General features: G+C 31.4%; 33 non-coding genes across 33 annotated transcripts; all 33 read left to right on the top strand.

The window, feature by feature from the left end:
* Positions 1 to 195: 195 nt before the first annotated feature.
* On the top strand, positions 196 to 269 carry TRNAT-AGU (transfer RNA threonine (anticodon AGU)). The gene has a single exon. It is a non-coding gene; the product is annotated as a tRNA-Thr (tRNA).
* Positions 270 to 707: 438 nt separating this feature from the next.
* On the top strand, positions 708 to 780 carry TRNAT-CGU (transfer RNA threonine (anticodon CGU)). Its single transcript has one exon. It is a non-coding gene; the product is annotated as a tRNA-Thr (tRNA).
* A 433-nt stretch (positions 781 to 1213) lies between these two features.
* Positions 1214 to 1287, top strand: TRNAT-AGU (transfer RNA threonine (anticodon AGU)). The gene has a single exon. It is a non-coding gene; the product is annotated as a tRNA-Thr (tRNA).
* Positions 1288 to 1725: 438 nt separating this feature from the next.
* TRNAT-CGU (transfer RNA threonine (anticodon CGU)) lies at positions 1726 to 1798 on the top strand. The gene has a single exon. It is a non-coding gene; the product is annotated as a tRNA-Thr (tRNA).
* A 947-nt stretch (positions 1799 to 2745) lies between these two features.
* TRNAT-CGU (transfer RNA threonine (anticodon CGU)) lies at positions 2746 to 2818 on the top strand. The gene has a single exon. It is a non-coding gene; the product is annotated as a tRNA-Thr (tRNA).
* Positions 2819 to 4780: 1962 nt separating this feature from the next.
* On the top strand, positions 4781 to 4853 carry TRNAT-CGU (transfer RNA threonine (anticodon CGU)). The gene has a single exon. It is a non-coding gene; the product is annotated as a tRNA-Thr (tRNA).
* A 434-nt stretch (positions 4854 to 5287) lies between these two features.
* TRNAT-AGU (transfer RNA threonine (anticodon AGU)) lies at positions 5288 to 5361 on the top strand. Its single transcript has one exon. It is a non-coding gene; the product is annotated as a tRNA-Thr (tRNA).
* A 438-nt stretch (positions 5362 to 5799) lies between these two features.
* TRNAT-CGU (transfer RNA threonine (anticodon CGU)) lies at positions 5800 to 5872 on the top strand. The gene has a single exon. It is a non-coding gene; the product is annotated as a tRNA-Thr (tRNA).
* A 432-nt stretch (positions 5873 to 6304) lies between these two features.
* Positions 6305 to 6378, top strand: TRNAT-AGU (transfer RNA threonine (anticodon AGU)). The gene has a single exon. It is a non-coding gene; the product is annotated as a tRNA-Thr (tRNA).
* Positions 6379 to 6816: 438 nt separating this feature from the next.
* On the top strand, positions 6817 to 6889 carry TRNAT-CGU (transfer RNA threonine (anticodon CGU)). The gene has a single exon. It is a non-coding gene; the product is annotated as a tRNA-Thr (tRNA).
* A 433-nt stretch (positions 6890 to 7322) lies between these two features.
* TRNAT-AGU (transfer RNA threonine (anticodon AGU)) lies at positions 7323 to 7396 on the top strand. Its single transcript has one exon. It is a non-coding gene; the product is annotated as a tRNA-Thr (tRNA).
* Positions 7397 to 7834: 438 nt separating this feature from the next.
* Positions 7835 to 7907, top strand: TRNAT-CGU (transfer RNA threonine (anticodon CGU)). The gene has a single exon. It is a non-coding gene; the product is annotated as a tRNA-Thr (tRNA).
* A 433-nt stretch (positions 7908 to 8340) lies between these two features.
* On the top strand, positions 8341 to 8414 carry TRNAT-AGU (transfer RNA threonine (anticodon AGU)). The gene has a single exon. It is a non-coding gene; the product is annotated as a tRNA-Thr (tRNA).
* A 438-nt stretch (positions 8415 to 8852) lies between these two features.
* On the top strand, positions 8853 to 8925 carry TRNAT-CGU (transfer RNA threonine (anticodon CGU)). Its single transcript has one exon. It is a non-coding gene; the product is annotated as a tRNA-Thr (tRNA).
* Positions 8926 to 9872: 947 nt separating this feature from the next.
* TRNAT-CGU (transfer RNA threonine (anticodon CGU)) lies at positions 9873 to 9945 on the top strand. The gene has a single exon. It is a non-coding gene; the product is annotated as a tRNA-Thr (tRNA).
* Positions 9946 to 10379: 434 nt separating this feature from the next.
* Positions 10380 to 10453, top strand: TRNAT-AGU (transfer RNA threonine (anticodon AGU)). Its single transcript has one exon. It is a non-coding gene; the product is annotated as a tRNA-Thr (tRNA).
* Positions 10454 to 10890: 437 nt separating this feature from the next.
* TRNAT-CGU (transfer RNA threonine (anticodon CGU)) lies at positions 10891 to 10963 on the top strand. Its single transcript has one exon. It is a non-coding gene; the product is annotated as a tRNA-Thr (tRNA).
* Positions 10964 to 11396: 433 nt separating this feature from the next.
* On the top strand, positions 11397 to 11470 carry TRNAT-AGU (transfer RNA threonine (anticodon AGU)). Its single transcript has one exon. It is a non-coding gene; the product is annotated as a tRNA-Thr (tRNA).
* A 438-nt stretch (positions 11471 to 11908) lies between these two features.
* TRNAT-CGU (transfer RNA threonine (anticodon CGU)) lies at positions 11909 to 11981 on the top strand. The gene has a single exon. It is a non-coding gene; the product is annotated as a tRNA-Thr (tRNA).
* A 433-nt stretch (positions 11982 to 12414) lies between these two features.
* TRNAT-AGU (transfer RNA threonine (anticodon AGU)) lies at positions 12415 to 12488 on the top strand. Its single transcript has one exon. It is a non-coding gene; the product is annotated as a tRNA-Thr (tRNA).
* Positions 12489 to 12926: 438 nt separating this feature from the next.
* On the top strand, positions 12927 to 12999 carry TRNAT-CGU (transfer RNA threonine (anticodon CGU)). Its single transcript has one exon. It is a non-coding gene; the product is annotated as a tRNA-Thr (tRNA).
* Positions 13000 to 13432: 433 nt separating this feature from the next.
* Positions 13433 to 13506, top strand: TRNAT-AGU (transfer RNA threonine (anticodon AGU)). The gene has a single exon. It is a non-coding gene; the product is annotated as a tRNA-Thr (tRNA).
* A 438-nt stretch (positions 13507 to 13944) lies between these two features.
* On the top strand, positions 13945 to 14017 carry TRNAT-CGU (transfer RNA threonine (anticodon CGU)). The gene has a single exon. It is a non-coding gene; the product is annotated as a tRNA-Thr (tRNA).
* A 947-nt stretch (positions 14018 to 14964) lies between these two features.
* Positions 14965 to 15037, top strand: TRNAT-CGU (transfer RNA threonine (anticodon CGU)). The gene has a single exon. It is a non-coding gene; the product is annotated as a tRNA-Thr (tRNA).
* A 1962-nt stretch (positions 15038 to 16999) lies between these two features.
* TRNAT-CGU (transfer RNA threonine (anticodon CGU)) lies at positions 17000 to 17072 on the top strand. Its single transcript has one exon. It is a non-coding gene; the product is annotated as a tRNA-Thr (tRNA).
* Positions 17073 to 17505: 433 nt separating this feature from the next.
* TRNAT-AGU (transfer RNA threonine (anticodon AGU)) lies at positions 17506 to 17579 on the top strand. Its single transcript has one exon. It is a non-coding gene; the product is annotated as a tRNA-Thr (tRNA).
* A 438-nt stretch (positions 17580 to 18017) lies between these two features.
* On the top strand, positions 18018 to 18090 carry TRNAT-CGU (transfer RNA threonine (anticodon CGU)). Its single transcript has one exon. It is a non-coding gene; the product is annotated as a tRNA-Thr (tRNA).
* A 433-nt stretch (positions 18091 to 18523) lies between these two features.
* On the top strand, positions 18524 to 18597 carry TRNAT-AGU (transfer RNA threonine (anticodon AGU)). Its single transcript has one exon. It is a non-coding gene; the product is annotated as a tRNA-Thr (tRNA).
* A 438-nt stretch (positions 18598 to 19035) lies between these two features.
* On the top strand, positions 19036 to 19108 carry TRNAT-CGU (transfer RNA threonine (anticodon CGU)). Its single transcript has one exon. It is a non-coding gene; the product is annotated as a tRNA-Thr (tRNA).
* A 435-nt stretch (positions 19109 to 19543) lies between these two features.
* TRNAT-AGU (transfer RNA threonine (anticodon AGU)) lies at positions 19544 to 19617 on the top strand. Its single transcript has one exon. It is a non-coding gene; the product is annotated as a tRNA-Thr (tRNA).
* A 438-nt stretch (positions 19618 to 20055) lies between these two features.
* On the top strand, positions 20056 to 20128 carry TRNAT-CGU (transfer RNA threonine (anticodon CGU)). Its single transcript has one exon. It is a non-coding gene; the product is annotated as a tRNA-Thr (tRNA).
* A 433-nt stretch (positions 20129 to 20561) lies between these two features.
* Positions 20562 to 20635, top strand: TRNAT-AGU (transfer RNA threonine (anticodon AGU)). The gene has a single exon. It is a non-coding gene; the product is annotated as a tRNA-Thr (tRNA).
* Positions 20636 to 22093: 1458 nt separating this feature from the next.
* TRNAT-CGU (transfer RNA threonine (anticodon CGU)) lies at positions 22094 to 22166 on the top strand. Its single transcript has one exon. It is a non-coding gene; the product is annotated as a tRNA-Thr (tRNA).
* Positions 22167 to 22342: the final 176 nt, after the last annotated feature.

Below are 22342 nucleotides of genomic sequence, written 5' to 3'. Positions count from 1 at the left end.
AAAGAAGGCATAATTAAAACATTTATGAACAGGATAAGCAATATATCAATGAGGTGTTTATCAATAGGATCAGTATCCTCGTCTAAACTATTTGAGTAGTGCGTTTTCTGAACTGAGAAATGATTATGAATGTGAAAAACTCAGGTTTCTCTTGAACACCATATGGCAAACTGTTCCTTTAAGCATTTTCAAGAGGGTGCTGTGGCTTAGCTGGTTAAAGCGCCTGTCTAGTAAACAGGAGATCCTGAGTTCAAATCTCAGCAGTGCCTTGCTTTCCTCATTCTTAAATAAAAAATTATTTTCATTAAGTCGTCCTGCGATTCAATTAAATTAGAAAAGTCTGATTTATCTTTCGGTTGAACAGATCATCTTAAACCTAATAAAAACTGAAAGTGTTTTCAATATTATAGTAACAATCCTGTGATTGCAAAATTAAAAAGGTATTTCAATGAGCAAGAGGCAGATGAAATATGACCCTAGATTTGAGCAATATTGATGAATATGTGTAAAACACTTATTTATAAACTATTCAAAATATGGGATTGAGTTTAAAATGTGTTCTTTTTAAATACAACATAGCTATTCTTGTTTACAGATTAGGAATCCTTGCTTGTTTAACATTAGAATACATTTTAAGACACTTTAACACAGGCACAGAATTTGATCACCAATACAAAATTAATGATCCCTTCTGTATCACTAAAATAGGTGCTGTGGCTAAGTGGTTAAAGCGCCTGTCTCGTAAACAGGAAATCCTGAGTTCAAATCTCAGCAGCACCTTATTATTGGTCCTTACATGTAAAAATAATTTTCATCACGCTATGTTTAATACATTTTAAAAAGAAAAGTGTTGTTCTGTGAACATTAGAATGGGTCATCTTAAATTGAAAAACTAAAAAACATGGTATTGTGAAGATTTTCAAAGTAATGCTTTGAATGAAAAATGGAAAAAAGAGTGACAAAGAGCAAAATAGAGATAAGAAATCATTCTAGAGTTGAAATCAAGTAATGCATTCTTAAAGAAGGCATAATTAAAACATTTATGAACAGGATAAGCAATATATCAATGAGGTGTTTATCAATAGGATCAGTATCCTCGTCTAAAGTAGTTGAGTAGAGCGTTTTCTGAACTGAGAAATGATTATGAAAGTGAAAAACTCAGGAGTCTCTTGAACACCATATGGCAAACTGATCCTTAAAGCATTTTCAAGAGGGTGCTGTGGCTTAGCTGGTTAAAGCTCCTGTCTAGTAAACAGGAGATCCTGAGTTCAAATCTCAGCAGTGCCTTGCTTTCCTCATTCTTAAATAAAAAACTATTTTCATTAATTCGTCCTGCGATTCAATTAAATTAGAAAAGTCTGATTTATCTTTCGATTGAACAGATCATCTTAAACCTAATAAAAACTGAAAGTGTTTTCAATATTATAGTAACAATACTGTGATTGCAAAATCAAAAAGGTATTTCAATGAGCAAGAGGCAGATGAAATATAACCCTAGATTTGAGCAATATTGATGAATATATGTAAAACACTTATTTATGAACTATTCAAAATATGGGATTGAGTTTAAAATGTGTTCTTTTTTAATACAACATAGCTATTCTTGTTTACAGATTAGGAATCCTTGCTTGTTTAACATTAGAATACATATTAAGACACTTTAACACAGGCATAGAATTTGATCACCAATACTAAATTAATGATCCCTTCTATATAACTAAAGTAGGTGCTGTGGCTAAGTGGTTAAAGCGCCTGTCTCGTAAACAGGAAATCCTGAGTTCAAATCTCAGCAGCACCTTATTATTGGTCCTTACATGTAAAAACTAATTTTCATCACGCAAATGTTTAATACATTTTAAAAAGAAAAGTGTTGTTCTGTGAACATTAGAATGGGTCATCTTAAATTGAAAAACAAAAAAACGTGGTATTGTGAAGATTTTCAAAGTAATGCTTTGAATGAAAAAGGGAAAAAAGAGTGACAAAGAGCAAAATAGAGATACAAAATCATTCTAGAGTTGAAATCAATTAATGCATTCTTAAAGAAGGCATAATTAAAACATTTATGAACAGGATAAGCAATATATCAATGAGGTGTTTATCAATAGGATCAGTATCCTCATCTAAAGTAGGTGAGTAGAGTGTTTTCTGAACTGAGAAATGATTATGAAAATGAAAAACTCAGGTTTCTCTTGAACACCATATGGCAAACTGTTCCTTAAAGCATTTTCAAAAGGGTGCTGTGGCTTAGCTGGTTAAAGCGCCTGTCTAGTAAAAAGGAGATCCTGAGTTCAAATCTCAGCAGTGCCTTGCTTTCCTCATTCTTAAATAAAAAATTATTTTCATTAAGTCGTCCTGCGATTCAATTAAATTAGAAAAGTCTGATTTATCTTTCGGTTGAACAGATCATCTTAAACCTAATAAAAACTGAAAGTGTTTTCAATATTATAGTAACAATACTGTGATTGCAAATTTAAAAAGGTATTTCAATGAGCAAGATGCAGATGAAATATGACCCTAGATTTGAGCAATATTGATGAATATTTGTAAAACACTTATTTATAAACTATTCAAAATATGGGATTGAGTTTAAAATGTGTTCTTTTTTAATACAACATAGGTATTCTTGTTTACAGATTAGGAATCCTTGCTTGTTTAACATTAGAATACATATTAAGACACTTTAACACAGGCACAGAATTTGATCACCAATACTAAATTAATGATCCCTTCTGTATCACTAAATTAGGTGCTGTGGCTAAGTGGTTAAAGCGCCTGTCTCGTAAACAGGAAATCCTGAGTTCAAATCTCAGCAGCACCTTATTATTGGTCCTTACATGTAAAAATAATTTTCATCACACAAATGTTTAATACATTTAAAAAGAAAAGTGTTGTTCTGTGAACATTAGAATGGGTCATCTTAAATTGAAAAACAAAAAAACATGGTATTGTGAAGATTTTCAAAGTAATGCTTTGAATGAAAAAGGGAAAAAAGAGTGACAAAGAGCAAAATAGAGATAAAAAATCATTCTAGAGTTGAATTCAAGTAATGCATTCTTAAAGAAGGCATAATTAAAACATTTATGAACAGGATAAGCAATATATCAATGAGGTGTTTATCAATAGGATCAGTATCCTCGTCTAAACTATTTGAGTAGTGCGTTTTCTGAACTGAGAAATGATTATGAAAGTGAAAAACTCAGGTTTCTCTTGAACACCATATGGCAAACTGTTCCTTAAAACTTTTTCAAGAGGGTTCTGTGGCTTAGCTGGTTAAAGCGCCTGTCTAGTAAACAGGAGATCCTGAGTTCAAATCTCAGCAGTGCCTTGCTTTCCTCATTCTTAAATAAAAAATTATTTTCATTAAGTCGTCCTGCGATTCAATTAAATTAGAAAAGTCTGATTCATCTTTCGGTTAAACAGATCATCTCAAACCTAATAAAAACTGAAAGTGTTTTCAATATTATAGAAACAATACTGTGATTGCAAAATTAAAAAGGTATTTCAATGAGCAAGAGGCAGATGAAATATGACCCTAGATTTGAGCAATATTGATGAATATATGTAAAACACTTATTTATAAACTATTCAAAATATGGGATTGAGTTTAAAATGTGTTCTTTTTTAATACAACATAGCTATTCTTGTTTACAGATTAGGAATCCTTGCTTGTTTAACATTAGAATACATTTTAAGACACTTTAACACAGGCACAGAATTTGATCACCAATACTAAATTAATGATCCCTTCTGTATCACTAAAATAGGTGCTGTGGCTAAGTGGTTAAAGCGCCTGTCTCTTAACAGGAAATCCTGAGTTCAAATCTCAGCAGCACCTTATTATTGGTCCTTACATGTAAAAATAATTTTCTTCACGCAAATGTTTAATACATTTTAAAAAGAAAAGTGTTGTTCTGTGAACATTAGAATGGGTCATCTTAAATTGAAAAACTAAAAAACATGGTATTGTGAAGATTTTCAAAGTAATGCTTTGAATGAAAAACGGAAAAAAGAGTGACAAAGAGCAAAATAGAGATAAATAATCATTCTAGAGTTGAAATCAAGTAATGCATTCTTAAAGAAGGCATAATTAAAACATTTATGAACAGGATAAGCAATATATCAATGAGGTGTTTATCAATAGGATCAGTATCCTCGTCTAAAGTAGTTGAGTAGAGCGTTTTCTGAACTGAGAAATGATTATGAAAGTGAAAAACTCAGGAGTCTCTTGAACACCATATGGCAAACTGTTCCTTAAAGCATTTTCAAGAGGGTGCTGTGGCTTAGCTGGTTAAAGAGCCTGTCTAGTAAACAGGAGATCCTGAGTTCAAATCTCAGCAGTGCCTTGCTTTCCTCATTCTTAAATAAAAAACTATTTTCATTAATTCGTCCTGCGATTCAATTCAATTAGAAAAGTCTGATTTATCTTTCGGTTGAACAGATCATCTTAAACCTAATAAAAACTGAAAGTGTTTCAATATTATAGTAACAATACTGTGATTGCAAAATCAAAAAGGTATTTCAATGAGCAAGAGGCAGACAAAATATAACCCTAGATTTGAGCAATATTGATGAATATATGTAAAACACTTATTTATGAACTATTCAAAATATGGGATTGAGTTTAAAATGTGTTCTTTTTTAATACAACATAGCAATTCGTGTTTACAGATTAGGAATCCTTGCTTGTTTAACATTAGAATACATATTAAGACACTTTAACACAGGCACAGAATTTGATCACCAATACTAAATTAATGATCCCTTCTTTATCACTAAAATAGGTGCTGTGGCTAAGTGGTTAAAGCGCCTGTCTCGTCAACAGGAAATCCTGAGTTCAAATCTCAGCAGCACCTTATTATTGGTCCTTACATGTAAAATTAATTTTCGTCACGCAAATGTTTAATACATTTTAAAAAGAAAAGTGTTGTTCTGTGAACATTAGAATGGGTCATCTTAAATTGAAAAACAAAAAAACGTGGTATTGTGAAGATTTTCAAAGTAATGCTTTGAATGAAAAAGGGAAAAAAGAGTGACAAAGAGCAAAATAGAGATAAAAAATCATTCTAGAGTTGAATTCAAGTAATGCATTCTTAAAGAAGGCATAATTAAAACATTTATGAACAGGATAAGCAATATATCAATGAGGTGTTTATCAATAGGATCAGTATCCTCGTCTAAACTATTTGAGTAGTGCGTTTTCTGAACTGAGAAATGATTATGAAAGTGAAAAACTCAGGTTTCTCTTGAACACCATATGGCAAACTGTTCCTTAAAACTTTTTCAAGAGGGTGCTGTGGCTTAGCTGGTTAAAGCGCCTGTCTAGTAAACAGGAGATCCTGAGTTCAAATCTCAGCAGTGCCTTGCTTTCCTCATTCTTAAATAAAAAATTATTTTCATTAAGTCGTCCTGCGATTCAATTAAATTAGAAAAGTCTGATTTATCTTTCGGTTGAACAGATCATCTTAAACCTAATAAAAACTGAAAGAGTTTTCAATATTATAGTAACAATACTGTGATTGCAAAATCAAAAAGGTATTTCAATGAGCAAGAGGCAGATGAAATATAACCCTAGATTTGAGCAATATTGATGAATATATGTAAAACACTTATTTATGAACTATTCAAAATATGGGATTGAGTTTAAAATGTGTTCTTTTTTAATACAACATAGCTATTCTTGTTTACAGATTAGGAATCCTTGCTTGTTTAACATTAGAATACATATTAAGACACTTTAACACAGGCATAGAATTTGATCACCAATACTAAATTAATGATCCCTTCTATATAACTAAAGTAGGTGCTGTGGCTAAGTGGTTAAAGCGCCTGTCTCGTAAACAGGAAATCCTGAGTTCAAATCTCAGCAGCACCTTATTATTGGTCCTTACATGTAAAAATAATTTTCATCACGCAAATGTTTAATACATTTTAAAAAGAAAAGTGTTGTTCTGTGAACATTAGAATGGGTCATCTTAAATTGAAAAACAAAAAACGTGGTATTGTGAAGATTTTCAAAGTAATGCTTTGAATGAAAAAGGGAAAAAAGAGTGACAAAGAGCAAAATAGAGATAAAAAATCATTCTAGAGTTGAATTCAAGTAATGCATTCTTAAAGAAGGATAATTAAAACATTTATGAACAGGATAAGCAATATATCAATGAGGTGTTTATCAATAGGATCAGTATCCTCGTCTAAACTATTTGAGTAGTGCGTTTTCTGAACTGAGAAATGATTATGAAAGTGAAAAACTCAGGTTTCTCTTGAACACCATATGGCAAACTGTTCCTTAAAGCATTTTCAAAAGGGTGCTGTGGCTTAGCTGGTTAAAGCGCCTGTCTAGTAAACAGGAGATCCTGAGTTCAAATCTCAGCAGTGCCTTGCCTTCCTCATTCTTAAATAAAAAACTATTTTCATTAATTCGTCCTGCGATTCAATTAAATTAGAAAAGTCTGATTTATCTTTCGGTTGAACAGATCATCTTAAACCTAATAAAAACTGAACGTGTTTTCAATATTATAGTAACAATACTGTGATTGCAAAATCAAAAAGGTATTTCAATGAGCAAGAGGCAGATGTAATATAACCCTAGATTTGAGCAATATTGATGAATATATGTAAAACACTTATTTATGAACTATTCAAAATATGGGATTGAGTTTAAAATGTGTTCTTTTTTAATACAACATAGCTATTCTTGTTTACAGATTAGGAATCCTTGCTTGTTTAACATTAGAATACATATTAAGACACTTTAACACAGGCACAGAATTTGATCACTAATACTAAATTAATGATCCCTTCTGTATCACTAAAATAGGTGCTGTGGCTAAGTGGTTAAAGCGCCTGTCTCGTAAACAGGAAATCCTGAGTTCAAATCTCAGCAGCACCTTATTATTGGTCCTTACATGTAAAAATAATTTTCGTCACGCAAATGTTTAATACATTTAAAAAGAAAAGTGTTGTTCTGTGAACATTAGAATGGGTCATCTTAAATTGAAAAACAAAAAAACATGGTATTGTGAAGATTTTCAAAGTAATGCTTTGAATGAAAAAGGGAAAAAAGAGTGACAAAGAGCAAAATAGAGATAAAAAATCATTCTAGAGTTGAATTCAAGTAATGCATTCTTAAAGAAGGCATAATTAAAACATTTATGAACAGGATAAGCAATATATCAATGAGGTGTTTATCAATAGGATCAGTATCCTCGTCTAAACTATTTGAGTAGTGCGTTTTCTGAACTGAGAAATGATTATGAATGTGAAAAACTCAGGTTTCTCTTGAACACCATATGGCAAACTGTTCCTTTAAGTATTTTCAAGAGGGTGCTGTGGCTTAGCTGGTTAAAGCGCCTGTCTAGTAAACAGGAGATCCTGAGTTCAAATCTCAGCAGTGCCTTGCTTTCCTCATTCTTAAATAAAAAAATATTTTCATTAAGTCGTCCTGCGATTCAATTAAATTAGAAAAGTCTGATTTATCTTTCGGTTGAACAGATCATCTTAAACCTAATAAAAACTGAAAGTGTTTTCAATATTATAGTAACAATCCTGTGATTGCAAAATTAAAAAGTTATTTCAATGAGCAAGAGGCAGATGAAATATGACCCTAGATTTGAGCAATATTGATGAATATATGTAAAACAATTATTTATAAACTATTCAAAATATGGGATTGAGTTTAAAATGTGTTCTTTTTTAATACAACATAGCTATTCTTGTTTACAGATTAGGAATCCTTGCTTGTTTAACATTAGAATACATTTTAAGACACTTTAACACAGGCACAGAATTTGATCACCATTACTAAATTAATGATCCCTTCTGTATCACTAAAATAGGTGCTGTGGCTAAGTGGTTAAAGCGCCTGTCTCGTAAACAGGAAATCCTGAGTTCAAATCTCAGCAGCACCTTATTATTGGTCCTTACATGTAAAAATAATTTTCATCACGCTATGTTTAATACATTTTAAAAAGAAAAGTGTTGTTCTGTGAACATTAGAATGGGTCATCTTAAATTGAAAAACTAAAAAACATGGTATTGTGAAGATTTTCAAAGTAATGCTTTGAATGAAAAACGGAAAAAAGAGTGACAAAGAGCAAAATAGAGATAAGAAATCATTCTAGAGTTGAAATCAAGTAATGCATTCTTAAAGAAGGCATAATTAAAACATTTATGAACAGGATAAGCAATATATCAATGAGGTGTTTATCAATAGGATCAGTATCCTCGTCTAAAGTAGTTGAGTAGAGCGTTTTCTGAACTGAGAAATGATTATGAAAGTGAAAAACTCAGGAGTCTCTTGAACACCATATGGCAAACTGTTCCTTAAAGCATTTTCAAGAGGGTGCTGTGGCTTAGCTGGTTAAAGCTCCTGTCTAGTAAACAGGAGATCCTGAGTTCAAATCTCAGCAGTGCCTTGCTTTCCTCATTCTTAAATAAAAAACTATCTTCATTAATTCGTCCTGCGATTCAATTAAATTAGAAAAGTCTGATTTATCTTTCGATTGAACAGATCATCTTAAACCTAATAAAAACTGAAAGTGTTTTCAATATTATAGTAACAATACTGTGATTGCAAAATCAAAAAGGTATTTCAATGAGCAAGAGGCAGATGAAATATAACCCTAGATTTGAGCAATATTGATGAATATATGTAAAACACTTATTTATGAACTATTCAAAATATGGGATTGAGTTTAAAATGTGTTCTTTTTTAATACAACATAGCTATTCTTGTTTACAGATTAGGAATCCTTGCTTGTTTAACATTAGAATACATATTAAGACACTTTAACACAGGCATAGAATTTGATCACCAATACTAAATTAATGATCCCTTCTATATAACTAAAGTAGGTGCTGTGGCTAAGTGGTTAAAGTGCCTGTCTCGTAAACAGGAAATCCTGAGTTCAAATCTCAGCAGCACCTTATTATTGGTCCTTACATGTAAAAACTAATTTTCATCACGCAAATGTTTAATACATTTTAAAAAGAAAAGTGTTGTTCTGTGAACATTAGAATGGGTCATCTTAAATTGAAAAACAAAAAAACGTGGTATTGTGAAGATTTTCAAAGTAATGCTTTGAATGAAAAAGGGAAAAAAGAGTGACAAAGAGCAAAATAGAGATAAAAAATCATTCTAGAGATGAATTCAAGTAATGCATTCTTAAAGAAGGCATGATTAAAACATTTATGAACAGGATAAGCAATATATCAATGAGGTGTTTATGAATAGGATCAGTATTATCGTCTAAACTATTTGAGTAGTGCGTTTTCTGAACTGAGAAATGATTATGAAAGTGAAAAACTCAGGTTTCTCTTGAACACCATATGGCAAACTGTTCCATTAAGCATTTTCAAGAGGGTGCTGTGGCTTAGCTGGTTAAAGCGACTGTCTAGTAAACAGGAGATCCTGAGTTCAAATCTCAGCAGTGCCTTGCTTTCCTCATTCTTAAATAAAAAATTATTTTCATTAAGTCGTCCTGCGATTCAATTAAATTAGAAAAGTCTGATTCATCTTTCGGTTAAACAGATCATCTCAAACCTAATAAAAACTGAAAGTGTTTTCAATATTATAGAAACAATACTGTGATTGCAAAATTAAAAAGGTATTTCAATGAGCAAGAGGCAGATGAAATATGACCCTAGATTTGTGCAATATTGATGAATATATGTAAAACACTTATTTATAAACTATTCAAAATATGGGATTGAGTTTAAAATGTGTTCTTTTTTAATACAACATAGCTATTCTTGTTTACAGATTAGGAATCCTTGCTTGTTTAACATTAGAATACATTTTAAGACACTTTAACACAGGCACAGAATTTGATCACCATTACTAAATTAATGATCCCTTCTGTATCACTAAAATAGGTGCTGTGGCTAAGTGGTTAAAGCGCCTGTCTCGTAAACAGGAAATCCTGAGTTCAAATCTCAGCAGCACCTTATTATTGGTCCTTACATGTAAAAATAATTTTCTTCACGCAAATGTTTAATACATTTTAAAAAGAAAAGTGTTGTTCTGTGAACATTAGAATGGGTCATCTTAAATTGAAAAACTAAAAAACATGGTATTGTGAAGATTTTCAAAGTAATGCTTTGAATGAAAAACGGAAAAAAGAGTGACAAAGAGCAAAATAGAGATAAAAAATCATTCTAGAGTTGAAATCAAGTAATGCATTCTTAAAGAAGGCATAATTAAAACATTTATGAACAGGATAAGCAATATATCAATGAGGTGTTTATCAATAGGATCAGTATCCTCGTCTAAAGTAGTTGAGTAGAGCGTTTTCTGAACTGAGAAATGATTATGAAAGTGAAAAACTCAGGAGTCTCTTGAACACCATATGGCAAACTGTTCCTTAAAGCATTTTCAAGAGGGTGCTGTGGCTTAGCTGGTTAAAGCGCCTGTCTAGTAAACAGGAGATCCTGAGTTCAAATCTCAGCAGTGCCTTGCTTTCCTCATTCTTAAATAAAAAACTATTTTTATTAATTCGTCCTGCGATTCAATTCAATTAGAAAAGTCTGATTTATCTTTCGGTTGAACAGATCATCTTAAACCTAATAAAAACTGAAAGTGTTTCAATATTATAGTAACAATACTGTGATTGCAAAATCAAAAAGGTATTTCAATGAGCAAGAGGCAGATGAAATATAACCCTAGATTTGAGCAATATTGATGAATATATGTAAAACACTTATTTATGAACTATTCAAAATATGGGATTGAGTTTAAAATGTGTTCTTTTTTAATACAACATAGCAATTCGTGTTTACAGATTAGGAATCCTTGCTTGTTTAACATTAGAATACATATTAAGACACTTTAACACAGGCACAGAATTTGATCACCAATACTAAATTAATGATCCCTTCTTTATCACTAAAATAGGTGCTGTGGCTAAGTGGTTAAAGCGCCTGTCTCGTAAACAGGAAATCCTGAGTTCAAATCTCAGCAGCACCTTATAATTCGTCCTTACATGTAAAATTAATTTTCGTCACGCAAATGTTTAATACATTTTAAAAAGAAAAGTGTTGTTCTTTGAACATTAGAATGGGTCATCTTAAATTGAAAAACAAAAAAACGTGGTATTGTGAAGATTTTCAAAGTAATGCTTTGAATGAAAAAGGGAAAAAAGAGTGACAAAGAGCAAAATAGAGATAAAAAATCATTCTAGAGTTGAATTCAAGTAATGCATTCTTAAAGAAGGATAATTAAAACATTTATGAACAGGATAAGCAATATATCAATGAGGTGTTTATCAATAGGATCAGTATCCTCGTCTAAACTATTTGAGTAGTGCGTTTTCTGAACTGAGAAATGATTATGAAAGTGAAAAACTCAGGTTTCTCTTGAACACCATATGGCAAACTGTTCCTTAAAGCATTTTCAAAAGGGTGCTGTGGCTTAGCTGGTTAAAGCGCCTGTCTAGTAAACAGGAGATCCTGAGTTCAAATCTCAGCAGTGCCTTGCCTTCCTCATTCTTAAATAAAAAACTATTTTCATTAATTCGTCCTGCGATTCAATTAAATTAGAAAAGTCTGATTTATCTTTCGGTTGAACAGATCATCTTAAACCTAATAAAAACTGAACGTGTTTTCAATATTATAGTAACAATACTGTGATTGCAAAATCAAAAAGGTATTTCAATGAGCAAGAGGCAGATGTAATATAACCCTAGATTTGAGCAATATTGATGAATATATGTAAAACACTTATTTATGAACTATTCAAAATATGGGATTGAGTTTAAAATGTGTTCTTTTTTAATACAACATAGCTATTCTTGTTTACAGATTAGGAATCCTTGCTTGTTTAACATTAGAATACATATTAAGACACTTTAACACAGGCACAGAAATTGATCACTAATACTAAATTAATGATCCCTTCTGTATCACTAAAATAGGTGCTGTGGCTAAGTGGTTAAAGCGCCTGTCTCGTAAACAGGAAATCCTGAGTTCAAATCTCAGCAGCACCTTATTATTGGTCCTTACATGTAAAAATAATTTTCGTCACGCAAATGTTTAATACATTTAAAAAGAAAAGTGTTGTTCTGTGAACATTAGAATGGGTCATCTTAAATTGAAAAACAAAAAAACATGGTATTGTGAAGATTTTCAAAGTAATGCTTTGAATGAAAAAGGGAAAAAAGAGTGACAAAGAGCAAAATAGAGATAAAAAATCATTCTAGAGTTGAATTCAAGTAATGCATTCTTAAAGAAGGCATAATTAAAACATTTATGAACAGGATAAGCAATATATCAATGAGGTGTTTATCAATAGGATCAGTATCCTCGTCTAAACTATTTGAGTAGTGCGTTTTCTGAACTGAGAAATGATTATGAATGTGAAAAACTCAGGTTTCTCTTGAACACCATATGGCAAACTGTTCCTTTAAGCATTTTCAAGAGGGTGCTGTGGCTTAGCTGGTTAAAGCGCCTGTCTAGTAAACAGGAGATCCTGAGTTCAAATCTCAGCAGTGCCTTGCTTTCCTCATTCTTAAATAAAAAATTATTTTCATTAAGTCGTCCTGCGATTCAATTAAATTAGAAAAGTCTGATTTATCTTTCGGTTGAACAGATCATCTTAAACCTAATAAAAACTGAAAGTGTTTTCAATATTATAGTAACAATCCTGTGATTGCAAAATTAAAAAGGTATTTCAATGAGCAAGAGGCAGATGAAATATGACCCTAGATTTGAGCAATATTGATGAATATGTGTAAAACACTTATTTATAAACTATTCAAAATATGGGATTGAGTTTAAAATGTGTTCTTTTTAAATACAACATAGCTATTCTTGTTTACAGATTAGGAATCCTTGCTTGTTTAACATTAGAATACATTTTAAGACACTTTAACACAGGCACAGAATTTGATCACCAATACAAAATTAATGATCCCTTCTGTATCACTAAAATAGGTGCTGTGGCTAAGTGGTTAAAGCGCCTGTCTCGTAAACAGGAAATCCTGAGTTCAAATCTCAGCAGCACCTTATTATTGGTCCTTACATGTAAAAATAATTTTCATCACGCTATGTTTAATACATTTTAAAAAGAAAAGTGTTGTTCTGTGAACATTAGAATGGGTCATCTTAAATTGAAAAACTAAAAAACATGGTATTGTGAAGATTTTCAAAGTAATGCTTTGAATGAAAAATGGAAAAAAGAGTGACAAAGAGCAAAATAGAGATAAGAAATCATTCTAGAGTTGAAATCAAGTAATGCATTCTTAAAGAAGGCATAATTAAAACATTTATGAACAGGATAAGCAATATATCAATGAGGTGTTTATCAATAGGATCAGTATCCTCGTCTAAAGTAGTTGAGTAGAGCGTTTTCTGAACTGAGAAATGATTATGAAAGTGAAAAACTCAGGAGTCTCTTGAACACCATATGGCAAACTGATCCTTAAAGCATTTTCAAGAGGGTGCTGTGGCTTAGCTGGTTAAAGCTCCTGTCTAGTAAACAGGAGATCCTGAGTTCAAATCTCAGCAGTGCCTTGCTTTCCTCATTCTTAAATAAAAAACTATTTTCATTAATTCGTCCTGCGATTCAATTAAATTAGAAAAGTCTGATTTATCTTTCGATTGAACAGATCATCTTAAACCTAATAAAAACTGAAAGTGTTTTCAATATTATAGTAACAATACTGTGATTGCAAAATCAAAAAGGTATTTCAATGAGCAAGAGGCAGATGAAATATAACCCTAGATTTGAGCAATATTGATGAATATATGTAAAACACTTATTTATGAACTATTCAAAATATGGGATTGAGTTTAAAATGTGTTCTTTTTTAATACAACATAGCTATTCTTGTTTACAGATTAGGAATCCTTGCTTGTTTAACATTAGAATACATATTAAGACACTTTAACACAGGCATAGAATTTGATCACCAATACTAAATTAATGATCCCTTCTATATAACTAAAGTAGGTGCTGTGGCTAAGTGGTTAAAGCGCCTGTCTCGTAAACAGGAAATCCTGAGTTCAAATCTCAGCAGCACCTTATTATTGGTCCTTACATGTAAAAACTAATTTTCATCACGCAAATGTTTAATACATTTTAAAAAGAAAAGTGTTGTTCTGTGAACATTAGAATGGGTCATCTTAAATTGAAAAACAAAAAAACGTGGTATTGTGAAGATTTTCAAAGTAATGCTTTGAATGAAAAAGGGAAAAAAGAGTGACAAAGAGCAAAATAGAGATAAAAAATCATTCTAGAGTTGAAATCAATTAATGCATTCTTAAAGAAGGCTTAATTAAAACATTTATGAACAGGATAAGCAATATATCAATGAGGTGTTTATCAATAGGATCAGTATCCTCATCTAAAGTAGGTGAGTAGAGTGTTTTCTGAACTGAGAAATGATTATGAAAATGAAAAACTCAGGTTTCTCTTGAACACCATATGGCAAACTGTTCCTTAAAGCATTTTCAAAAGGGTGCTGTGGCTTAGCTGGTTAAAGCGCCTGTCTAGTAAAAAGGAGATCCTGAGTTCAAATCTCAGCAGTGCCTTGCTTTCCTCATTCTTAAATAAAAAATTATTTTCATTAAGTCGTCCTGCGATTCAATTAAATTAGAAAAGTCTGATTTATCTTTCGGTTGAACAGATCATCTTAAACCTAATAAAAACTGAAAGTGTTTTCAATATTATAGTAACAATACTGTGATTGCAAATTTAAAAAGGTATTTCAATGAGCAAGATGCAGATGAAATATGACCCTAGATTTGAGCAATATTGATGAATATTTGTAAAACACTTATTTATAAACTATTCAAAATATGGGATTGAGTTTAAAATGTGTTCTTTTTTAATACAACATAGGTATTCTTGTTTACAGATTAGGAATCCTTGCTTGTTTAACATTAGAATACATATTAAGACACTTTAACACAGGCACAGAATTTGATCACCAATACTAAATTAATGATCCCTTCTGTATCACTAAATTAGGTGCTGTGGCTAAGTGGTTAAAGCGCCTGTCTCGTAAACAGGAAATCCTGAGTTCAAATCTCAGCAGCACCTTATTATTGGTCCTTACATGTAAAAATAATTTTCATCACACAAATGTTTAATACATTTAAAAAGAAAAGTGTTGTTCTGTGAACATTAGAATGGGTCATCTTAAATTGAAAAACAAAAAAACATGGTATTGTGAAGATTTTCAAAGTAATGCTTTGAATGAAAAAGGGAAAAAAGAGTGACAAAGAGCAAAATAGAGATAAAAAATCATTCTAGAGTTGAATTCAAGTAATGCATTCTTAAAGAAGGCATAATTAAAACATTTATGAACAGGATAAGCAATATATCAATGAGGTGTTTATCAATAGGATCAGTATCCTCGTCTAAACTATTTGAGTAGTGCGTTTTCTGAACTGAGAAATGATTATGAAAGTGAAAAACTCAGGTTTCTCTTGAACACCATATGGCAAACTGTTCCTTAAAACTTTTTCAAGAGGGTTCTGTGGCTTAGCTGGTTAAAGCGCCTGTCTAGTAAACAGGAGATCCTGAGTTCAAATCTCAGCAGTGCCTTGCTTTCCTCATTCTTAAATAAAAAATTATTTTCATTAAGTCGTCCTGCGATTCAATTAAATTAGAAAAGTCTGATTCATCTTTCGGTTAAACAGATCATCTCAAACCTAATAAAAACTGAAAGTGTTTTCAATATTATAGAAACAATACTGTGATTGCAAAATTAAAAAGGTATTTCAATGAGCAAGAGGCAGATGAAATATGACCCTAGATTTGAGCAATATTGATGAATATATGTAAAACACTTATTTATAAACTATTCAAAATATGGGATTGAGTTTAAAATGTGTTCTTTTTTAATACAACATAGCTATTCTTGTTTACAGATTAGGAATCCTTGCTTGTTTAACATTAGAATACATTTTAAGACACTTTAACACAGGCACAGAATTTGATCACCAATACTAAATTAATGATCCCTTCTGTATCACTAAAATAGGTGCTGTGGCTAAGTGGTTAAAGCGCCTGTCTCTTAACAGGAAATCCTGAGTTCAAATCTCAGCAGCACCTTATTATTGGTCCTTACATGTAAAAATAATTTTCTTCACGCAAATGTTTAATACATTTTAAAAAGAAAAGTGTTGTTCTGTGAACATTAGAATGGGTCATCTTAAATTGAAAAACTAAAAAACATGGTATTGTGAAGATTTTCAAAGTAATGCTTTGAATGAAAAACGGAAAAAAGAGTGACAAAGAGCAAAATAGAGATAAATAATCATTCTAGAGTTGAAATCAAGTAATGCATTCTTAAAGAAGGCATAATTAAAACATTTATGAACAGGATAAGCAATATATCAATGAGGTGTTTATCAATAGGATCAGTATCCTCGTCTAAAGTAGTTGAGTAGAGCGTTTTCTGAACTGAGAAATGATTATGAAAGTGAAAAACTCAGGAGTCTCTTGAACACCATATGGCAAACTGTTCCTTAAAGCATTTTCAAGAGGGTGCTGTGGCTTAGCTGGTTAAAGAGCCTGTCTAGTAAACAGGAGATCCTGAGTTCAAATCTCAGCAGTGCCTTGCTTTCCTCATTCTTAAATAAAAAACTATTTTCATTAATTCGTCCTGCGATTCAATTCAATTAGAAAAGTCTGATTTATCTTTCGGTTGAACAGATCATCTTAAACCTAATAAAAACTGAAAGTGTTTCAATATTATAGTAACAATACTGTGATTGCAAAATCAAAAAGTTATTTCAATGAGCAAGAGGCAGACGAAATATAACCCTAGATTTGAGCAATATTGATGAATATATGTAAAACACTTATTTATGAACTATTCAAAATATGGGATTGAGTTTAAAATGTGTTCTTTTTTAATACAACATAGCAATTCGTGTTTACAGATTAGGAATCCTTGCTTGTTTAACATTAGAATACATATTAAGACACTTTAACACAGGCACAGAATTTGATCACCAATACTAAATTAATGATCCCTTCTTTATCACTAAAATAGGTGCTGTGGCTAAGTGGTTAAAGCGCCTGTCTCGTCAACAGGAAATCCTGAGTTCAAATCTCAGCAGCACCTTATTATTGGTCCTTACATGTAAAATTAATTTTCGTCACGCAAATGTTTAATACATTTTAAAAAGAAAAGTGTTGTTCTGTGAACATTAGAATGGGTCATCTTAAATTGAAAAACAAAAAAACGTGGTATTGTGAAGATTTTCAAAGTAATGCTTTGAATGAAAAAGGGAAAAAAGAGTGACAAAGAGCAAAATAGAGATAAAAAATCATTCTAGAGTTGAATTCAAGTAATGCATTCTTAAAGAAGGATAATTAAAACATTTATGAACAGGATAAGCAATATATCAATGAGGTGTTTATCAATAGGATCAGTATCCTCGTCTAAACTATTTGAGTAGTGCGTTTTCTGAACTGAGAAATGATTATGAATGTGAAAAACTCAGGTTTCTCTTGAACACCATATGGCAAACTGTTCCTTTAAGCATTTTCAAGAGGGTGCTGTGGCTTAGCTGGTTAAAGCGCCTGTCTAGTAAACAGGAGATCCTGAGTTCAAATCTCAGCAGTGCCTTGCTTTCCTCATTCTTAAATAAAAAATTATTTTCATTAAGTCGTCCTGCGATTCAATTAAATTAGAAAAGTCTGATTTATCTTTCGGTTGAACAGATCATCTTAAACCTAATAAAAACTGAAAGTGTTTTCAATATTATAGTAACAATCCTGTGATTGCAAAATTAAAAAGGTATTTCAATGAGCAAGAGGAAGATGAAATATGACCCTAGATTTGAGCAATATTAATGAATATATGTAAAACACTTATTTATAAACTATTCAAAATATGGGATTGAGTTTAAAATGTGTTCTTTTTTAATACAACATAGCTATTCTTGTTTACAGATTAGGAATCCTTGCTTGTTTAACATTAGAATACATTTTAAGACACTTTAACACAGGCACAGAATTTGATCACCAATACTAAATTAATGATCCCTTCTGTATTACTAAAATAGGTGCTGTGGCTAAGTGGTTAAAGCGCCTGTCTCGTAAACAGGAAATCCTGAGTTCAAATCTCAGCAGCACCTTATTATTGGTCCTTACATGTAAAAATAATTTTCATCACGCTATGTTTAATACATTTTAAAAAGAAAAGTGTTGTTCTGTGAACATTAGAATGGGTCATCTTAAATTGAAAAACTAAAAAACATGGTATTGTGAAGATTTTCAAAGTAATGCTTTGAATGAAAAACGGAAAAAAGAGTGACAAAGAGCAAAATAGAGATAAGAAATCATTCTAGAGTTGAAATCAAGTAATGCATTCTTAAAGAAGGCATAATTAAAACATTTATGAACAGGATAAGCAATATATCAATGAGGTGTTTATCAATAGGATCAGTATCCTCGTCTAAAGTAGTTGAGTAGAGCGTTTTCTGAACTGAGAAATGATTATGAAAGTGAAAAACTCAGGAGTCTCTTGAACACCATATGGCAAACTGTTCCTTAAAGCATTTTCAAGAGGGTGCTGTGGCTTAGCTGGTTAAAGCTCCTGTCTAGTAAACAGGAGATCCTGAGTTCAAATCTCAGCAGTGCCTTGCTTTCCTCATTCTTAAATAAAAAACTATTTTCATTAATTCGTCCTGCGATTCAATTCAATTAGAAAAGTCTGATTTATCTTTCGATTGAACAGATCATCTTAAACCTAATAAAAACTGAAAGTGTTTTCAATATTATAGTAACAATACTGTGATTGCAAAATCAAAAAGGTATTTCAATGAGCAAGAGGCAGATGAAATATAACCCTAGATTTGAGCAATATTGATGAATATATGTAAAACACTTATTTATGAACTATTCAAAATATGGGATTGAGTTTAAAATGTGTTCTTTTTTAATACAACATAGCTATTCTTGTTTACAGATTAGGAATCCTTGCTTGTTTAACATTAGAATACATATTAAGACACTTTAACACAGGCATAGAATTTGATCACCAATACTAAATTAATGATCCCTTCTATATAACTAAAGTAGGTGCTGTGGCTAAGTGGTTAAAGCGCCTGTCTCGTAAACAGGAAATCCTGAGTTCAAATCTCAGCAGCACCTTATTATTGGTCCTTACATGTAAAAACTAATTTTCATCACGCAAATGTTTAATACATTTTAAAAAGAAAAGTGTTGTTCTGTGAACATTAGAATGGGTCATCTTAAATTGAAAAACAAAAAAACGTGGTATTGTGAAGATTTTCAAAGTAATGCTTTGAATGAAAAAGGGAAAAAAGAGTGACAAAGAGCAAAATAGAGATAAAAAATCATTCTAGAGTTGAAATCAATTAATGCATTCTTAAAGAAGGCATAATTAAAACATTTATGAACAGGATAAGCAATATATCAATGAGGTGTTTATCAATAGGATCAGTATCCTCATCTAAAGTAGGTGAGTAGAGCGTTTTCTGAACTGAGAAATGATTATGAAAATGAAAAACTCAGGTTTCTCTTGAACACCATATGGCAAACTGTTCCTTAAAGCATTTTCAAAAGGGTGCTGTGGCTTAGCTGGTTAAAGTGCCTGTCTAGTAAACAGGAGATCCTGAGTTCAAATCTCAGCAGTGCCTTGCTTTCCTCATTCTTAAATAAAAAATTATTTTCATTAAGTCGTCCTGCGATTCAATTAAATTAGAAAAGTCTGATTTATCTTTCGGTTGAACAGATCATCTTAAACCTAATAAAAACTGAAAGTGTTTTCAATATTATAGTAACAATACTGTGATTGCAAATTTAAAAAGGTATTTCAATGAGCAAGATGCAGATGAAATATGACCCTAGATTTGAGCAATATTGATGAATATTTGTAAAACACTTATTTATAAACTATTCAAAATATGGGATTGAGTTTAAAATGTGTTCTTTTTTAATACAACATAGCTATTCTTGTTTACAGATTAGGAATCCTTGCTTGTTTAACATTAGAATACATATTAAGACACTTTAACACAGGCACAGAATTTGATCACCAATACTAAATTAATGATCCCTTCTGTATCACAAAATGAGGTGCTGTGGCTAAGTGGTTAAAGCGCCTGTCTCGTAAACAGGAAATCCTGAGTTCAAATCTCAGCAGCACCTTATTATTGGTCCTTACATGTAAAAATAATTTTCATCACACAAATGTTTAATACATTTAAAAAGAAAAGTGTTGTTCTGTGAACATTAGAATGGGTCATCTTAAATTGAAAAACAAAAAAACATGGTATTGTGAAGATTTTCAAAGTAATGCTTTGAATGAAAAAGGGAAAAAAGAGTGACAAAGAGCAAAATAGAGATAAAAAATCATTCTAGAGTTGAATTCAAGTAATGCATTCTTAAAGAAGGCATAATTAAAACATTTATGAACAGGATAAGCAATATATCAATGAGGTGTTTATCAATAGGATTAGTATCCTCGTCTAAACTATTTGAGTAGTGCGTTTTCTGAACTGAGAAATGATTATGAAAGTGAAAAACTCAGGTTTCTCTTGAACACCATATGGCAAACTGTTCCTTAAAACTTTTTCAAGAGGGTGCTGTGGCTTAGCTGGTTAAAGCGCCTGTTTAGTAAACAGGAGATCCTGAGTTCAAATCTCAGCAGTGCCTTGCTTTCCTCATTCTTATATAAAAAACTATTTTCATTAAGTCGTCCTGCGATTCAATTCAATTAGAAAAGTCTGATTTATCTTTCGGTTGAACAGATCATCTTAAACCTAATAAAAACTGAAAGTGTTTTCAATATTATAGTAACAATACTGTGATTGCAAAAATCAAAAAGGTATTTCAATGAGCAAGAGGCAGATGAAATATAACCCTAGATTTGAGCAATATTGATGAATATATGTAAAACACTTATTTATGAACTATTCAAAATATGGGATTGAGTTTAAAATGTGTTCTTTTTTAATACAACATAGCTATTCTTGTTTACAGATTAGGAATCCTTGCTTGTTTAACATTAGAATACATATTAAGACACTTTAACACAGGCATAGAATTTGATCACCAATACTAAATTAATGATCCCTTCTATATCACTAAAGTAGGTGCTGTGGCTAAGTGGTTAAATCGCCTGTCTCCTAAACAGGAAAACCTGAGTTCAAATCTCAACAGCACCTTATTATTGGTCCTTACATGTAAAAATAATTTTCATCACGCAAATGTTTAATACATTTTAAAAAGAAAAGTGTTGTTCTGTGAACATTAGAATGGGTCATCTTAAATTGAAAAACAAAAAAACGTGGTATTGTGAAGATTTTCAAAGTAATGCTTTGAATGAAAAAGGGAAAAAAGAGTGACAAAGAGCAAAAGAGAGATAAAAAATCATTCTAGCGTTGAAGTCAAGTAATGCATTCTTAAAGAAGGCATAATTAAAACATTTATGAACAGGATAAGCAATATATCAATGAGGTGTTTATCAATAGGATCAGTATCCTCGTCTAAAGTAGTTGAGGAGAGCGTTTTCTGAACTGAGAAATGATTATGAAAGTGAAAAACTCAGGATTCTCTTGAACACCATATGGCAAACTGTTCCTTAAAGCATTTTCAAGAGGGTGCTGTCGCTTAGCTGGTTAAAGCGCTTGTCTAGTAAACAGGAGATCCTGAGTTCAAATCTCAGCAGTGCCTTGCTTTCCTCATTCTTAAATAAAAAACTATTTTCATTAATTCGTCCTGCGATTCAATTAAATTAGAAAAGTCTGATTTATCTTTCGGTTGAACAGATCATCTTAAACCTAATAAAAACGGAAAGTGTTTTCAATATTATAGTAACAATACTTGATTGCAAAAATCAAAAAGGTATTTCAATGAGCAACAGGCAGATAAAATATAACCCTAGATTTGAGCAATATTGATTAATATATGTAAAACACTTATTTATGAACTATTCAAAATATGGGATTGAGTTTAAAATGTGTTCTTTTGTAATACAACATAGCTATTCGTGTTTACAGATTAGGACTCCTTGCTTGTTTAACATTAGAATAGATATTAAGACACTTTAACACAGGCACAGAATTTGATCACCAATACTAAATTAATGATCCCTTCTGTATCACTAAAATAGGTGCTGTGGCTAAGTGGTTAAAGCGCCTGTCTCGTAAACAGGAAATCCTGAGTTCAAATCTCAGCAGCACCTTATTATTGGTCCTTACATGTAAAAATAATTTTCGTCACGCAAATGTTTAATACATTTAAAAAGAAAAGTGTTGTTCTGTGAACATTAGAATGGGTCATCTTAAATTGAAAAACAAAAAAACATGGTATTGTGAAGATTTTCAAAGTAATGCTTTGAATGAAAAAGGGAAAAAAGAG

This window comes from Triturus cristatus, chromosome 8 (genome assembly GCF_964204655.1).
Source record: "Triturus cristatus chromosome 8, aTriCri1.1, whole genome shotgun sequence".
Classification (NCBI taxonomy): Eukaryota; Metazoa; Chordata; class Amphibia; order Caudata; family Salamandridae; genus Triturus; species Triturus cristatus.
The sequence above is the reverse complement of the archived record's forward strand: the minus strand, read 5'-3'. Positions and strand labels throughout refer to the sequence as shown.